The 17,396-nt window shown below is 38.1% G+C and overlaps 1 protein-coding gene across 9 annotated transcripts in view; it reads right to left on the bottom strand.

Moving 5' to 3' along the window:
• Positions 1-17,396, bottom strand: part of LOC135512532 (suppression of tumorigenicity 18 protein-like) — a 63,197-nt gene that overhangs the window by 35,691 nt on the left and 10,110 nt on the right. The window contains exon 1 of one of the 9 annotated variants that reach the window (XM_064934691.1): positions 1,244-1,385. The exons of the other annotated variants lie outside the window; for them this stretch is intronic. The gene's annotated coding sequence lies outside the window, so the exon portion shown is untranslated. Of the gene's footprint in view, positions 1-1,243; positions 1,386-17,396 lie in introns of those variants that run through there. 9 annotated transcript variants of the gene reach the window in all.

Below are 17,396 nucleotides of genomic sequence, written 5' to 3'. Positions count from 1 at the left end.
TGAACATTATTCCAAACCAGGAAAAAGAGTGAAATAATACAAACCTCTGTGCAGTTAAATGCCTGAAACCATGGCAATGTAGGTTGTAGTCCTACATGTGTCAAAAAGTTAGTAATGTGTACTCTTAGCCAGGCTGTTGCTAACATTGATCATGCTTAATATCATGATGGTTATCGAAGTGACCGTGATATATTTAACACACATGGTAGGAGCAGCCCTAGAGGATCTGAATGAAGTATTATGCAAAATTTATACAATCTCCTCTAACACACACACTCTTCTGGGATAGCCGAGTTAAACTCTGACTATAGTATTTTGTACTTAAAGGTTAGCAGGACTGTTTTGTGAGTTTGAACCGAGCTTGCCAGATCAGCAGATGGTCTGTGATTATGATTATATGCATCAATAAAATGTAAATTTGAATTAACTCTAGGGTTTAATAAAAAATATGGACTTTAACCCACGCTGTAGTCTGCCGGTCGTGCATGATATTTTGATACAATATAAATGATGTAGGATACATAATATACTTATATGTAAAACAACCAGTTTAAACCAGTTGCGAGTACCTGCAAGCATAGGACAAGTACAAGGCAGTGACAGGTCTAAATGTCAAATTCAGGAGTATGGTTATACATACAAAAAAACGTCTACATATTGAATTCTCACGCAATAACAAAATGTCTAAGCCAGAAATGAATTTAAGTCAGAAAAAAGACTATTATGGACACGAATTGAACGCACGAACCAGAGATGTCAATATGAAACTACCATCCTGGGATGGAAAATAGAAGCTAAGGCACAACTTGTAGTAAAAACTAACTTAAAAAACATACATTGATAATATTTTCTGAGTAGAGCTGGAAGTAGAGCTGGAAAAAGACAAAACTACAGTACTTCCATAAAGAAGACATCAGACATAAGTTCAGGGGGAAAAGAATAGAGAGGGTTGCTTGCGAGTAAAGTTACAGTTAGGAAGCAAGCAAGAGGAAACAGCTGGGTCTTGTCCTCTGTCACATTAGCCAACATGTCTGGAAGTGACAGTCTCCTTAGGCACTGCGCTAACCTTTCATGAATCTATTTATCTGTCGAGAGCACTATTTACTCTGAGACTGAAAGCTCTGCATTCACTAAACAGGCACAGATACACTCACTCACTCACTCACTCGCACTCTCATACGTAGACACGGAGACACAGAGACATTAACATTTCCGACAGGGCAGAATTGTTAGCCTGACTTACCATGCCCCTGTTAGCCTTTGTTTTGCCTTTCATAGAGGTGATGGTGTAGAAGGAAATCGAGGTGGGGTGGGTGGGTAGCCAGGCTAGTCCAGTGTGTCACTGCCGCGAGGTTTGTGTGTGTGTGTGTGTGTGTGTCTGTGTGTGTGTGCGAGAGGACACTGTAATATTCAACGGAGCCACTAAGCTCTTTTTGTAGCCTTTGTGTCATTCACTTAACGACCAATCTCATTAGCTAGCGGGCTACAATGGGCTGAATTATTTTCGGTGTAAATACACCACATGGTGACCCTCAAGGTACGAACTCTGAAGGTCATTTTAAATCACATAAAATATGGAATCCCCCTCAAAAATCTATACCAAAATAAAGAACAGATTGCCCCTAAAAAGGCTTGGAAAATGGTAGATATTCAGTATGAGGTTTGATATTGACAGTTCATGATGGCTTTATATATTTAGAACACGTGTTATATTTATACATTTATAAGTTAGTGTATGTATGTATGTATGTTTGTATGTATGTATGTAACGATAGATCTGTGTATGTATCTGCATAATAATAATTTTGGGGATGCTTATATTGCAAGAGCGCTTATACACGTGTGAAATTTAAATGCGTTTTTTGCAACTCCCTCTGAGACAGCCTCGGAGATTGGGGTCATGGCTAGGGTCAGCCATTAACAATACCGACCCTGGAGCAAATATGGTTAAGTGCCTTGCTCAAGGGCACATCGGCTGATTTTTTCCCACCCTGTCAGCTCTGGGATTCGGACTAGAGACATTTTGGTACTGGCCCAACGCTCGAACCTAGGCTACCTGCCGCATGCGTAGCTATGTATTTACAGCATGTATGTATGTATTTACAGTATGTACAGTGGGGCAAAAAAGTATTTAGTCAGCCACCAATTGTGCAAGTTCTCCCACTTAAAAAGATGAGAGAGGCCTGTAATTTTCATCATAAGTACACTTAAACTATGACAGACAAAATTAGAAAAAATGCAGAATCCAGAAAAGCACATTGTAGGATTTTTAATTTATTTATTTGAGAATTATGGTGGAAAATAAGTATTTGGTCAATAACAAAAGTTTATCTCAATACTTTGTTATATACCCTTTGTTGGCAATGACAGAGGTCAAACGTTTTCTGTAAGTCTTCACAAGGTTTTCACACACTGTTGCTGGTATTTTGGCCCATTCCTCCATGCAGATCTCTTCTAGAGCAGTGATGTTTTGGGGATGTTGCTGGGCAACCCGGACTTTCAACTTCCTCCAAAGATTTTCTATGGGGTTGAGATCTGGAGACTGGATAGGCCACTCCAGGACCTTGAAATGCTTCTTATGAAGCCACTTCTTCGTTGCCCGGGCGGTGTGTTTGGGATCATTGTCATGCTGAAAGACCCAGCCACGTTTCATCTTCAATGCCCTTGCTGATGGAAGGAGGGTTTCACTCAAAATCTCACGATACATGGTCCCATTCATTCTTTCCTTTACACGGATCAGTCGTCCTGGTCCCTTTGCAGGAAAACAGCCCCAAAGCATGATGTTTCCACTCCCATGCTTCACAGTAGGTATGGTGTTCTTTGGATGCAACTCAGCATTCTTTGTCCTCCAAACACGACGAGTTGAGTTTTTACCAAAAAGTTATATTTTTGTTTCATCTGACCATATGGCATTCTCCCAATCTTCTTCTGGATCATCCAAATGCTCTCTAGCAAACTTCAGATGGGCCTGGACATGTACTGGCTTAAGCAGGGGGCACTGCAGGATTTGAGTCCCTGGCGGCGTAGTGTGTCACTGGTAGGTAGGCTTTGTTACTTTAGTCCCAGCTCTCTGCAGGTCATTCACAAGGTCCCCCCGTGTGGTTCTGGGATTTTTGCTCACCGTTCTTGTGATCATTTTGACCCCACAGGGTGAGATCTTGCGTGGAGCCCCAGATCGAGGGAGATTATCAGTGGTCGTGTATGTCTTCCATTTACTAATAATTGCTCCCACAGTTGATTCTACAAACCAAGCTGCTTACCTATTGTAGATTCAGTCTTCCCAGCCTGGTGCAGGTCTACAATTTTGTTTCTGGTGTCCTTTGACAGCTCTTTGGTCTTGGCCATAGTGGAGTTTGGAGTGTGACTGTTTGAGGTTGTGGACAGGTGTCTTTTATACTGATAACAAGTTCAAACAGGTGCCATTAATACAGGTAATGAGTGGAGGACAGAGGAGCCTCTTAAAGAAGAAGTTACAGGTCTGTGAGTGCCAGAAATCTTGCTTGTTTGTAGGTGACCAAATACTTATTTTCCACCATAATTTGCAAATAAATTCATTAAAAATCCTACAATGTGATTTTCTGGATTTTTTTTCTTCTCATTTTGTCTGTCATAGTTGAAGTGTACCTATGATGAAAATTACAGGCCTGTCTCATATTTTTAAGTGGGAGAACTTGCACAATTGGTGGCTGACTAAATACTTTTTTTGCCCCACTGTATGTATTTACAGTATGTATTTACAGTATGTTTTTTATTTAACCTTTATTTTACTAGGCAAGTCAGTTAAGAACAAATTCTTATTTTCAATGATGGCCTAGGAACCGTGGGTTAACTGCCTGTTCAGGGGCAGAACGACAGATTTGTACCTTGTCAGCTCGGGGGTTTGAACTTGCATTGCAACCTTTCGGTTACTAGTCCAACGCTCTAACCACTAGGCTACCCTGCCACCCCATGTATGTATGTATGTATGTATGTACATACAGTATCTATGTATGTATCTCAGGTCCCAGTCAAAAGTTTGGACACCTACTCATTCAAGGGTTTTTTCTTTATTAGTACTATTTTCTACATTCTACTATGAAATAACATGTGTGGAATCAAAAGTGTTAAATCCAAATATATCTGAGATTCTACAAAGTAGCCACCTTTGTCTTGATGACAGCTTTGCACACTCTTGGCACTCTCTCAACCAGCTTCATAAGGTAGTCAACTGGAATGCATTTCAATTAACAGGTGTGCCTTGTTAAAAGTTAGTTTGTGGAATTTATTTCCTTCTTAATGCGTTTGAGCCATTCAGTTGTGTTGTGACCAGATAGGGGTAATATATAGAAGATAGCCATATTTGGTAAAATACCAAGTCCATATTATGGCAAAAACAGCTCAAATAAGCAAAGACAGTCCATCATTACTTTAAGACATGAAGGTCAGTCAATACCCAAAAATGTCAATACCCAAAGTGCTGTCGCTAAAACCATGAAGCGCTATGATGAAACTGGCTCATGAGGACAGCCACAGGAAAAGAAGACCCACAGTTTGCTCTGCTGCAGAGGTTAAGTTCATTACAGTTAACTGCGCCTCAGATTGCAGCACAAATAAATGCTTCACAGAGTTCAAGTAACAGACACATTTCAACATCAACCGTTCAGAGGAGACAGTGTGAATCAGGCCTTCATGGCCAAATTTCTGCAAAGAAATCAATACTAAAGGACACCAATAAGAAGAAGAGATTTGCTTGGGCCAAGAAACACAAGCAATGGACATTAGACCAGTGGAAATCTATCCTTCGGACTGATGAGTCCAAATTTGAGATTTTTGGTTACAACCGCAGTGTCTTTGTGAGATGTAGGGAAGACAAATGGATAATCTCTGTACGTGTGGTTCCCACCGTGAAGCATGGAGGAGGTGGTGTGATGATGTGGGGTGCGTTGCTGGTGACACTGTCTGTGATTTATTTAGAAGTCAAGGCACACTTAACCAGCATGGCTACTACAGCATTCTTCTGGTTTGCACTTAGTGGGACTATCATTTGTTTTTCAATAGAATAATGACCCAACACACCTCCAGGCTGTGTAAGGGCTATTTGACCAAGAAGAAGAGTGATGGAGTGCTACATCAGAGAACCTAGCCTCCACAATCACCCGACCTCAAACCAATTGAGATGGCTTGGGATGAGTTGGACTGCAGAGTGAAGGAAAAGCATCCAACAACTGCTCATATGTGGGAACTCCTTCAAGACTGTTGGTAAACCATTCCAGATTAAGCTGTTTGAGAGAATGCCAAGAGTGTGCAAGAGAGGTTTATTTTTTACCTTTATTTTACTAGGCAATTCAGTTAAAAACAAATTCTTATTTTCAATGACGGCCTAGGAACAGTGGGTTAACTGCCCGCTCAGGGGTAGAACGACAGATTTGTACCTTGTCAGCTCGGGGATTTGAACTTGCAACCTTTCAGTCACTAATACAACACTCTAACCACTAGGCTACCCTGTTTGAGGGTGTGAGCTACCCTGCCACCATAAAGGCAAAGGGTGGCTACTTTGAAGAATTTAAAATAACATATTTCGATTTGTTCAAATCTTTTTTGGTTACAACATGATTGTGTTATTTCATAGTTTTGATGTCTTCACTATTATTCTACAATGTACAAAATAGTGATAATATAGAAAAACACTTGAATGTGTAGGTGTCCAAACCTTTGAACCAGACATGCAGAGATCATCCGTTCACCTACTCTGCGTCTCACAAAGACACGGCAGTTGGAACCAAAAATCTCAAATTTGGACTCATCAGACCAAAGGACAGATTTCCACCGGTCTAATGTCCATTGCTCGTGTTTCTTGGCCCAAGCAAGTCTCTTCTTATTGGTGTCCTTTAGTAGTGGTTTCTTTGCAGCAATTCGACCATGAAGGCCTGACTCACGCAGTCTGCTCTGAACAGTTGATGTTGAGATGTGTCTGTTACTTGAACTCTGTGAATAATTTATTTGGGCTGCAATCTGAGGCTGATAACTCTAATTAACTTATCCTCTGCAGCAGAGGTAATTCTGGGTCTTCCTTTCCTGTGGCGGTCCACATGAACCGCTTCATCATTGCGCTTGATGTTTTTTGAGACTGTTAATGAAAAACTTTCAAAGTTCTTGAAATGTTCTGGATTGACTTATCTTCATGTCTTAAAGTAATGATGAACTGTCATTTCTCTTTGCTAATTTGAGCTGTTCTTGCCATAATATGGACTTGGTCTTTTACCAAGCTTATCTTCTGTATACCACCCCTACCTTGTCACAACACAACTGATTGGCTCAAACACATTCCAAAAACTAACTTTTAAAAAGGCACAGCAGTTAATTAAAATGCATTCCAGGTGACAACCTCATGAAGCTGGTCGAGAGAATACCAAAAGCCAAAGGGTGGCTACTTTGAAAAATCTCTTAAAATATATTTGGATTTGTTTAACACTTTTTTGGTTACTATATGATTCCATATGTGTTATATAATCGTTTTGATGTCTTCACTATTATTCTACAATGTAGAAAATAGTAAAAATGAAGAAAAACCCTGGAATGAGTAGGTGTGTCCAAACTTTTGACTGGTACTGTAAGTAAGCATGTGCATTAGTTTGTTCAAAATTTTTCAAAGTTGCACTTTTTATCATTAAAGTATTAACTCTTACAACATTTAATTTCAATTCATTCCAAAACTTTCATACACAAGTAGATTAAAAAAAAACATTGAAAGAAATTGTGAAGAAACATGAAGTGAAACCATTCGACAATAAAATGTCAAACAGACAAAGGCTGGACATTTTCAGAGAATGTTCTAGACATTTTACTTATCTTTTCACTATTTCCCTGATGCTGTGTTTCTGGTGCAGCAGAACTATAAGTCCATGTAACATAAATTTTTGTAAGTACTTGCAGTCATGACAGCTGTCTATAAGCATCAGGGACATGTCTATCGGCCAACTTGACCCTTGTTAGAAAACAAAACACAAAAAGAGAATAGTGCAGCCTGGGACTGTTGTGCAGGGTCACTGGAGATTTTCCAGACAAACGCAGCAGAGGGGAGGGGGGGGGGGAGAATAAAAAGGACAGGCTCAGAATCTCATTTTAACAGACCGCACACAATCTGGGCTCCCACAGAACTATCTCTGCCTGACCGCTTTCTATTTATCCCTTATCAGTGTTTACCAACCGCTAGTTTTCTTTCATTCACACTGTGAGGCAGTTCTCTTACTATCAGTCAACAGCTGACACCGTGGAACAGCCTCAAAGGCAAGAGGAAGGGATCAAAACTAAACCAAAGCTGTTTAAACAATACAACAGAGGAAATAAATTCATAAATCCTAATTCTTCTCAACCCACAAGGGTACAAGCAGATCCTTTATAGTTAGGCCAACAAACAAAACCACAGCCAATGAGGTAACATTACAATCAAGGTAAATTCTAAAATATATTTTGAATTAAAAAAGAGCGGAAAAAAAATCCCATGTAATTTTAATTAGGGACATTGCTTATAGCGCCACCATGTCAAGCATATAAAACCCCTCACTAAAAAAAACCATTACATTTTACAAGTATTCTATTTAAAAAGAATACTACCTGTAATGTATTTATAGATCAATTATATTCAGATGATCTTGGTTTGGTTACTATACATGTTTTAAATCATATTTCAATATTTCCTATTTATGACTAAATACTTCATAGTCTGTGCATCAGGAAACCTCTAACTGCAACATGGCAATCAGGAAAGTATAGTCTATCCCAGTCAGAATCATTTTAAAACAGATATAACCTTAAGTAAACTTATCTTCAGAGGAGTACTGCTTGATCATTATATAGAATCCATTGCATATATTTATGTGGGTTTCAAATTAAGTTGATATAGCCAAAGGACCAACATGGGTTACTAAACAGATAGTATTTTTATGCCTCCTTTCTGAAATCCTCTGCATATAGATCTATTAGAGGGCCTGTTTTAGACATTAAAAACACTTGTTTTCTGTCAATTCAAGTGATATTAAATTGGCCCAAACAAATCACACGCAGCAAAAAGGATCATTCAGCATTGTCATAAATACATATTTATGTTGTACATTTAGGATTGCAAATGTATTCCCAATCATACAAACCTCACAGTTTCTCTGGAATACTGTTCAAAAGTGAAGTAATTAATTACATGTATCCTTTCCCCAGCTGCTCAAGAGCAGATGGAACATTTCTGAAACCTTGCTGAATTAAATCCACATAATTCATTTTCCTAGATTAACTAAGTGAAGTTTGAGTGGGGAAAAACAGGTAACAGTACATATTGGATGGATATTTACCACCATGTTTGCTACTGTAACTCTTTGCTGCTTGCAGTGTTTCACAATGCATGACAGCTACTTTCTCTATATTTGACTCAATCTGGAAAATGAAAAGTAAAGAGTCTTGAATAACTCTGTTTTAATCTATTTGTTGAGTTATGGAAAGATTTGTCAAGTGAAAAGTGACAAAGTTAATAAGTCACAGCAGGGCACTTGATATCCTATAGAACAATCATGTTATCATCATACAACTCAATAATCAAGTTTTACAAAAATAAAGTGGAGTTTGTAATTTCAGCTGCCCCTCTGGACGACACAGTCTTTATTCTCTAGGTACCATGGACAGCTCCTGTTGTCGTACTGGAGTGCAGGCAAAGAGAGCTAACATTACTCTGTTGTGTAGCAACTGCATTAGTATCCTGCTTGGAGCAGGAAGGGGGCTGCATACAGTACAGCAAGAGGGTAGATGACTTCACTTCAATACCATATCATTTGTCATCTTTGTGTTGTTGTAACTGTGGTATTAAAATAACCTCCAAAGATTGACCATATACTCATGATTTCAGTGGTTTGTCTCAGTATTATCACATTTCCAACTCTTTGTATTGGGCATACCTAACTTTGAAAAGATTTCACCTTGCAGCAATAATTATTAGACAAGGCATATTATATATTATACATGGAAGATTAAATATATTATATTTGGCATATTATATATTACACATGGCATATTGGTCTGTATATCACATTGCCTTGTTGAAATATCACAGCTCAAATGGGAGTCAGCTATTTGAGAGTTGATTAACAAGTCTTTTTTTTCAGTATGGTTTTTCATAAACATGACACAAAATGCAATATTTGAGCAATTTCTGAAAATCTCTAACATCTATTCAAATGTATGTTCTAAACAGTTCCAACAGGAACAGACTTCGATTTAACAGATTTAAATTACAAGTTGGGATGTTAATTTTGCTCTGCACACTTACTCAAGCTTAAAATAACATAGTAGGTTGCAAAGACAGAACTACACAAACAACTATTTTTTTAAATGACATCTTGAAAATAAGTTTCCGCTGGAGGGAACTGACTAAAATTAAAGTATTCTTACCCACACAACATGTTACGCCTGAAAATATATTCATTTAATCATGTGGCCTATGCAAAGGCCTCAAAAAACAAGTTGTTTTTCTCAATACACAACTCACTTATCAACCCACCAGTTGTCTTGACAAAATCCCTAGCTGCAGTATGTTATGAAAAAAATGTATACATTTTCTTCCAAATTAGCCCTTAACATATTCTTCTATCTTTACCCTTCTGAGGCATAGGCTTAAGTCTATTGACGGTCCTGATGATAAACCTTTGAAACATCCATCCTTCCCCCTAAATCAACAGTTTCCCTGGAGACCTTGTACTGTGTCTCTTCAGAGTTTGTTCAAGTGTAAGGTCTGGACCATGTCTGCCACAGAAGTCTCAATGATCACTTATTATCGACCATAATACAGCATTTAGAATACAACAGGATTTCAACAAGCATTAATGCAACCTTCACCCAGCACAACCTGACAAAGCATTGCCTTCAACACAATACTAACGTGTTCTTCTAAGACCTTAGCTTATACTCCACCTGAATTAAACATACAGCATTTGTGTCGACAGCATTTAACACTATCTGGATGATCCAAATATAGGTTGTGCTTCTTAAAACCCCATTTGAGCAATATAATGTCCTCTCTAGCGGTCTGAGACCCTTGTAGAAGCTGCACTTTTACTAAGAGCACTGATCCACATCATGGCAACAATCCTGTATTTAGCAGACAGATACTTTCTTGATGTATGACATTTATAAATATAACAATTTATATTATTTCTATATTCATATTGTACAATTATAGCAAACTTTTTAACACATTAGTAGTTACTGTCCTATAGCAATAAACATGTGCATTAACTTTTAAACATATATATATATATGACCTTTTTATGAAGTCATATGACAACATCAAGAGGATAAAATTCTTGTCTTTCACATGCACTCACACTCAGCGCTTGATGTCAATGACAAAAAAACAAACAAACACCATAACCACTATACATTATTATTATAAAATTACTTTTGACACAAACCTACTTCTATGATCCAGAAAGTTTGATTTCCCCCCAGTCGCTTGATGGCCGAGCTGGTGCAGTGTCTTTGAAAGGTAGTCCCCAGGAATATGACATACTATGCCTTTGACAGCCTGGAGATAAGCACCTGCGTTCGGGTCCCTTTTTACGTCACACCTCCCCATTCACAGTCCTTCAATATGATGCACATTTGCACATCAACAGCAGACAACCCCCTCCTCATTCTACTCCCACATCCGCAAAACACACAAACAGGGAGGCAGATGCATGCGTTAGCCCTCTACACACACACACATGCTTGATATAAGTATATATATATATAAGTATATATATATGTATATATATATATATATATATATATATATATATATATATATATATATATATATATAAGTATATATATAAGTATATATATATATATATATATATATATATATATATATATATATATATATATATATATATTGTTTTTCTTACCCCTTATATTCTGCTTCAAAAACTTTCACTTGCTTTGTCATAGGACTGAGTGGGGCATACGCCCTCCCAAGCTTCCCATATCACTCATCATGCAAATGAGCAGGAATGTCAGTCCTCGGCAGCAGATGGCCAGGGATGATAACAATGGCTCAACAGACGAGTTTCAATGTCTGCGACTTTATCGCTACGGCAACAACAACCAAAGTATATGTCATGAAAGCCTTGTCGGTTAATTGGAATTTTTTTCCCCTTCTGTATCTTAGTACCTGTCTGTCTTATTTTATTTCCCTCTCTCCTATGTGAATGAATGAAATCCCATTTTGTCCTAGATCTTTTCTGTTACCAGAGACGACTAACTATCATTAAAAGCCAGGGATCTGGAAATTATTTTTGGTGACTAAGGAAGGAAGGCTAGCTGCTGCACAGCAGTTATTTAAGTAATTAGGTGTAATTCCTCCCTGTAGGCCATGTTAGCCTCCTGAGTTAGCTCAGGCATTAGACAAGCCTGGATAGAGAAAATGGGGAATAAAGGGAGAGAAGACAGGGGCCTCGAGACATCAGAAACGCAGCTCCTACAAAAGCCCCCCAGCCCCAGCGCTAGTGATGTCATGCGCATCCTGCTGACTCCTGGTAATACAAGCCCCCGTAGCAGAGAGTAAACATTGGAAGCGTTTAGCAAACAGGGCAAGATTACAATGACAAAGGCAAGCCACACTTCTGGGTGGAGCCTGGGGCGGGAGGAGAGGTGAGGGACGGGGGAGTGGAGAGTGGGTGTATGGGGGTAGGGGGCCACGGTTTAGCATTTAAAAATAAGTGATACCCATAAGGGGGCCTCTTAGAGATGCAAGCATCTCCTTCCCCAGCTGATGACAGAGGCCACCCAAAACACGCTTATCTCTAGGTTGTGTCATCCCAGTCTCTGGGGTGAGACATGTGAACACAGTGTGTAATAATAATAATAATAATAATAATAATAATGTAATTTCTGTGCTTTTTGATATCTGCGCAATTTGTATAAGCAAGGCTGGGGACTTGAGGATGGCTGAGGCATATCATTACTTAAGGTTTGGCAGTTGATCATCACCTTGTTTAATGCCTAATTTAACGTTTAATTTTGTCACTGTCTTTCAAGAGCCATTTCATGGTACATACTGAAAAGCGGGACGTCAAGAGTACATTCTGCTTGATCTTTCTTATGCACCATTCGTGTGTGTTGGTGGTTTAGAAAATATGAAAGCATAGAGCCATCACTTTCAACATCATATAATAATAAAAACATGTTTTCTTCCTTAGCTGATGCAGACAATCATAGTGAAAGAACATCTTAAGCGCTTGTCCAAGAAAGTACTGATTATGTCATGGTCTGAACTATTGTAAGACAGCAATCCTAACTAAATGAAAAACATTACAGATGACAGTGTAGTAAGCCCAACAGCTCAGTTATTCACAAATTCAGTGAAAGTAAAACGCAAAAATATGCGTTGTCCCTGATTAATCTACAAAAAGGTTTATTCCAAAGCCTACAACATGACCCATGAACCAGCATATAGTGTTTTTCAAAACTATTTCATCAACAGGAAAACTGAGGGGAGATAGCGGAGGAATGAAAAGAGGAGTGGGTTGGATGAAATTACATGTCAGACAAGGGTTCACATTTAAAAAGTACTGCTCATGTTTGTAGAAAGTGTTTGATTGCATTTAGAAAAGTATTACAACGGGTCACATCTGTGTCTAAAAGCTTTTTGCATTCTGCTGCAAATTATGTAAGCAAAGAAGTGAAATGTCAAAGCACCCCATTGTTTTTGAGCACGATACGGGCTGTGTGTAAAGCCTACACAAATATAATGTTTTCCGGAATTCTTCTAATGTACTGTAAGAACAATAAATTATCTTTATGAAGTCAACCAACGATGTTTTAAAACAATCTCAATTCAAATCTAGGCAACCGGCAACCCAAAGCTGGTTCTAGTTCTAGGTTTCCATGTAATACAACAGAGTAGGTATGAATATTCATTCAGTCATTAATCTAAAATGTTGAAATCATTATATACTAGAATAAAGTGAGGTTAATTTAAGATAAAATGCTTCAGAATTGTGCTCAAATAATAGGAATAGCCAATCACCACCTCCTGGTTTATAGTGTGAAACCCAATTTACTCATCTGTCTGCCATTGTGCAACCACTTGATGCCTTGTTCATCTCAGAAATAGTCACATAAAATTATTGGAATTAAAAAAGGGTTTATCAATTTGCATATGCAAATAAAGAGCAACAGAGCATACAGTTCCTTCTGAAAGTATGCACACCCCTTGACTTTTTCCATATTTTGTGTTACAGCCTGAATTTAAAATGGGTTCAATTTAGATGTTGTGTCACTGGCCTACATACAATACCCCATAATGTCAAAGTGGAATTGTATTTTTTGAAATTTGTACAACTTAATAAAAAATGAAAGCTGAAATGTATTCAGTCAATAAGTTTTCACCCACTTTGTTATGGCGAGCCTAAACAAGTTCAGGAGTGAAAATAATCTGAAGTCATAAATTGCATGGGCTAACGAATGAACCTCATCTCAGTACCCCACACATACAGATAATTATATAAAAGGTGAATTTCAAACTTGCTTAGTTATATATATATATATAAAAAAACACAGATTCAACCACAAAGACAAGGAGGTTTTCCAAAGCCAGACAAAGAAAGGCACCGATTGGTAGATGAAAACATCTAAAAAATAAAGCAGACATTGAATATTCTTTTGAGCATGGTGAAGTTATTAATTACACTTTGGATGGTGTATCAATACACCCAGTCACTACAAAGACACAGGTGTCCTTCCTAACTTAGTTGCCGGAGAAGAAGGAAACAGTTCAGGGATTTCACCATGAGGCCAATGGTGACTTTAAAACAGTTACAGAGTTTAATGGCTGGAATAGGAGAGAACACTGAAAATTGATCAACAACATTGTTGTTATTCCACAACACAAACCTAAATGACAGATTGAAAAGAAGTAAGCCTGTACAGAATATAAATATTCCAAAACATCCATCCTGTTTGCAACAAGGCACTAAAGTAAAACTGGAAAACAATGTGGCAAAGAAAGGAAGTTTACTTCCTTTTTAAATTTTTATTTGTTTTATTTCACCTTTATTTAACCAGGTAGGCTAGTTGAGAACAAGTTCTCATTTACAACTGCGACCTGGCCAAGATAAAGCATAGCAGTGTGAACAGACAACACAGAGTTACACATGGAGTAAACAATTAACAAGTCAATAACACAGTAGGAAAAAAAAGGGGAGTCTATATACATTGTGTGCAAAAGGCATGAGGTAGGCGAATAATTACAATTTTGCAGATTAACACTGGAGTGATCAATGATCAGATGGTCATGTACAGGTAGAGATATTGGTGTGTAAAAGAGCAGAAAAGTAAATAAATAAAAACAGTATTGGGATGAGGTAGGTAAAAATGGGTGGGCTATTTGCCGATAGACTATGTGCAACTGCAGCGATCGGTTAGCTGCTCAGATAGCAGATGTTTGAAGTTGGTGAGGGAGATAAAAGTCTCCAACTTCAGCGCTTTTTGCAATTCGTTCCAGTCACAGGCAGCAGAGAACTGGAAAGAAAGGCGGCCAAATGAGGTGTTGGCTTTAGGGATGATCAGTGAGATACACCTGCTGGAGCGTCCTGAACACAATGCATTATGTTTGTCAAATCCAACAACACATCACTGAGTATCACTCCTCATATTTCAAGCATGGTGGTGGCTGCATCATTTTATGGAAATGTTTGTCATCGGCAAAAGACTAGGGAGTTTTTTAGGCTAAAAAGAAATGGAATAGAGCTAAGCAAAATCCTAGAGAAAAACTTGGTTCTGTCCGCTTTCCTAGATGGCTAAGTTATAATTTGGACTTAAATCGTCTTGAAAATCTATGGCAAGACTTGAAAATGGCTATCTGGCATTGATAAACAACCAACTTGACAGAGCTTAAAGAATAATTTTTTGTACAATCCAGGTGTGCAAAGCTACATAACACCGTTGGGTGATCTGCTGCTGTAGTAGTGAAGAAGTCAGATTGCAGACAAAAGTTTCTGACTGTTCTTTCGTGCTTTACCATGGCATACACAATCTCTGGAAAAAGTTGTATGCTCAACCGTTCTGAATATCGTAGTATGCTAGGTGATATTAAAAGGGACTAGTTGTTCATCTTTTAGGGAAATGTAGCAAAGATGGAGACTTGATCTCATGGTCTAGGTCAACACCACTTAAGACTGCATAGACCAGGGTTTCAGTGCCCAAGTTGTATGGATCGGTGTCTTTGGATCCAATACTTCTGGTCTGGGCTAATGTTTGGACAACATGGTCTTCGTAGTCACTCAACCTGTGGTCAAGACATAACACTCAATACCTCCTCTTGCCAGAGTTATGTGGCCAAGTAGGAATGATTTAACGCACAAGTGCCAGGGTGCCTTGCTTCCCTTATGTGTGAGCTGGTAGGCAATGCAATGGCTTATGTTTAGGAATAAGATGCCTGACTTCTTACAATTGTCTTGGCCTGGATCTCATTTTCAACATTTAAACTGGTCTTGATCTTGTCACAGTTTTGAAACACTAGGTCTAGTTCTGGGTCTAAGTGTTGGGTCTCGGGGACTGGTTTTCAACTGGGTCTACTCTAGCAGTCTCAGATATTGACTCGTTGCAACAGACCGACATAACCCCCGACCCATCCACAAAGTGGCTCACCTGGGATGGCCAGGCAAAATAATGGCAACAGGTGAGTCTGTGGATTCTGTAATGATCATGTTGATGAGCAGTAGATTGTCTTGATAATAATAATAATGAATAATAAGTAGCATTCAGCAACACATTCTGTAGCTTACAGATTTGTCTCGATTTTATAACCAATGATCTTTAGCAGAAACTCTGCAGAGGTGGATTGCTTGTACTTGTGCTTAAAGGTCAGTATTATCAATGCCAGAATCATAAGTCTTAAATCACTAGACATAAGAGTCTGGCACAATGTTCCACCTTGATACCTTTTGTTGTTGACAAATCAACACATGACCCTTATCAGTAGCGCAGTGGTCCATGTTAAAAACAGCTTTTTACAGCAGTTTGTAAGACAGCCACCGTTTTTCATGATGACTATTCAGAGACACTTGAAAACACAAAAATACTTTCATTAATGTGGTTTACAATATTTTGATTGAGCCCAATACAATAAGCTTGCATCAGAATGCAAATGCCCTTTTGAGCAAAACAAAGAAATTGATTATGAAGTAAGTTTCTTCAGCACAAGTAGCTTGGTTTGAGTGATTAATGGGCTTGGCCATTGATTTCCTTTTGTTTAGATCTTTGTTAACTTTCTGGAGACAGAATTATAATTTGTTTCCAAACAATGAACCCAATCTAGCTGGAGCAAATTAAATCTCCCAACTGGCTCTTCCCAGTTATTTTACATATTTTCAACTGGATAGATATTACAAGGCACTTCCATATAAATGTGTTGCTGTTTTATGTTTTTATTAATTTCATTCTTGATTAAATCTTGTTTTCTACAAAATATTAGAAGGACTTGTGAGATTGGGAAGGGTTTTTGTTTATAGAAGTCTGAGATTGGGATGGTTGTTATTTATAGAAGTCTGGAAGATTGTCAATGACATGTAAGGTTCACCCATTGTGCCAATAGTTAAATCTTCATATGCTCAGTACAAAAGCTGTATATCACATGGTAGAACATTTTTGATAAGCTATCTACCTAGCACACATTTGAGACTTCTGTACAGCCATTGTCTAGTTTTCTGAATAACATCACAGAAGGTATTTGATACATTCTGAGATCTCTCGATACAATGTACTATCGATATTTGCAAGTCAAATGTTACTGTTCTTCATAAATGGTCTTTTGCACTTAGAAAACTTCTACAGATCCAGACATTTATAGTTCCTGATTTCTCGCATCATCTCTCCAAGATAGTGATAATACGATTTCTGTGTTTTTCGCTGTTGAGAAACAAACTGGATTATGAACAGATCACTACATAAACAGCTTTCTAAAAGAAGGCAGCTATTTTAAAAGAGGCTGAAGAAATGCAAAGAGGGATTTAAATTTTAATTTGAATTTATTCCAGCAAGTGAAAGGTTCTTTTGAGAGGGGATTTCAGCAAAGATGATGGCATTTAAAAGAAACAAGCACCTAAACCTCCAGTGGAAAAGTATTTTTGCTTCGTTCTAGTGCAAGGCCTTGCTATAGTCACATCCCAAAAATAAGTAATAGTAGTAATTCAAATGTAAATAAGTGGGATGCGTGGAGATATTTCAACTGATTTGTACTGTAAATTGAGTGATTAAAGAAAGATCTCGCCACACCTTGGTATTCTAGTCTCTGTAAAATACTCGGTGTACAGTACACATGTGGGCCATGTACTGTATGCATTGTACAGTATACTATACAGTATATTGTTTTTATGCATGATTGCAAAAACAAT

The sequence above is a fragment of the Oncorhynchus masou genome, chromosome 3, assembly GCF_036934945.1.
Source record: "Oncorhynchus masou masou isolate Uvic2021 chromosome 3, UVic_Omas_1.1, whole genome shotgun sequence".
Classification (NCBI taxonomy): Eukaryota; Metazoa; Chordata; class Actinopteri; order Salmoniformes; family Salmonidae; genus Oncorhynchus; species Oncorhynchus masou.
Note: the sequence above shows the minus strand (reverse complement) of the source record. Positions and strands in the feature narration are given on the sequence as shown.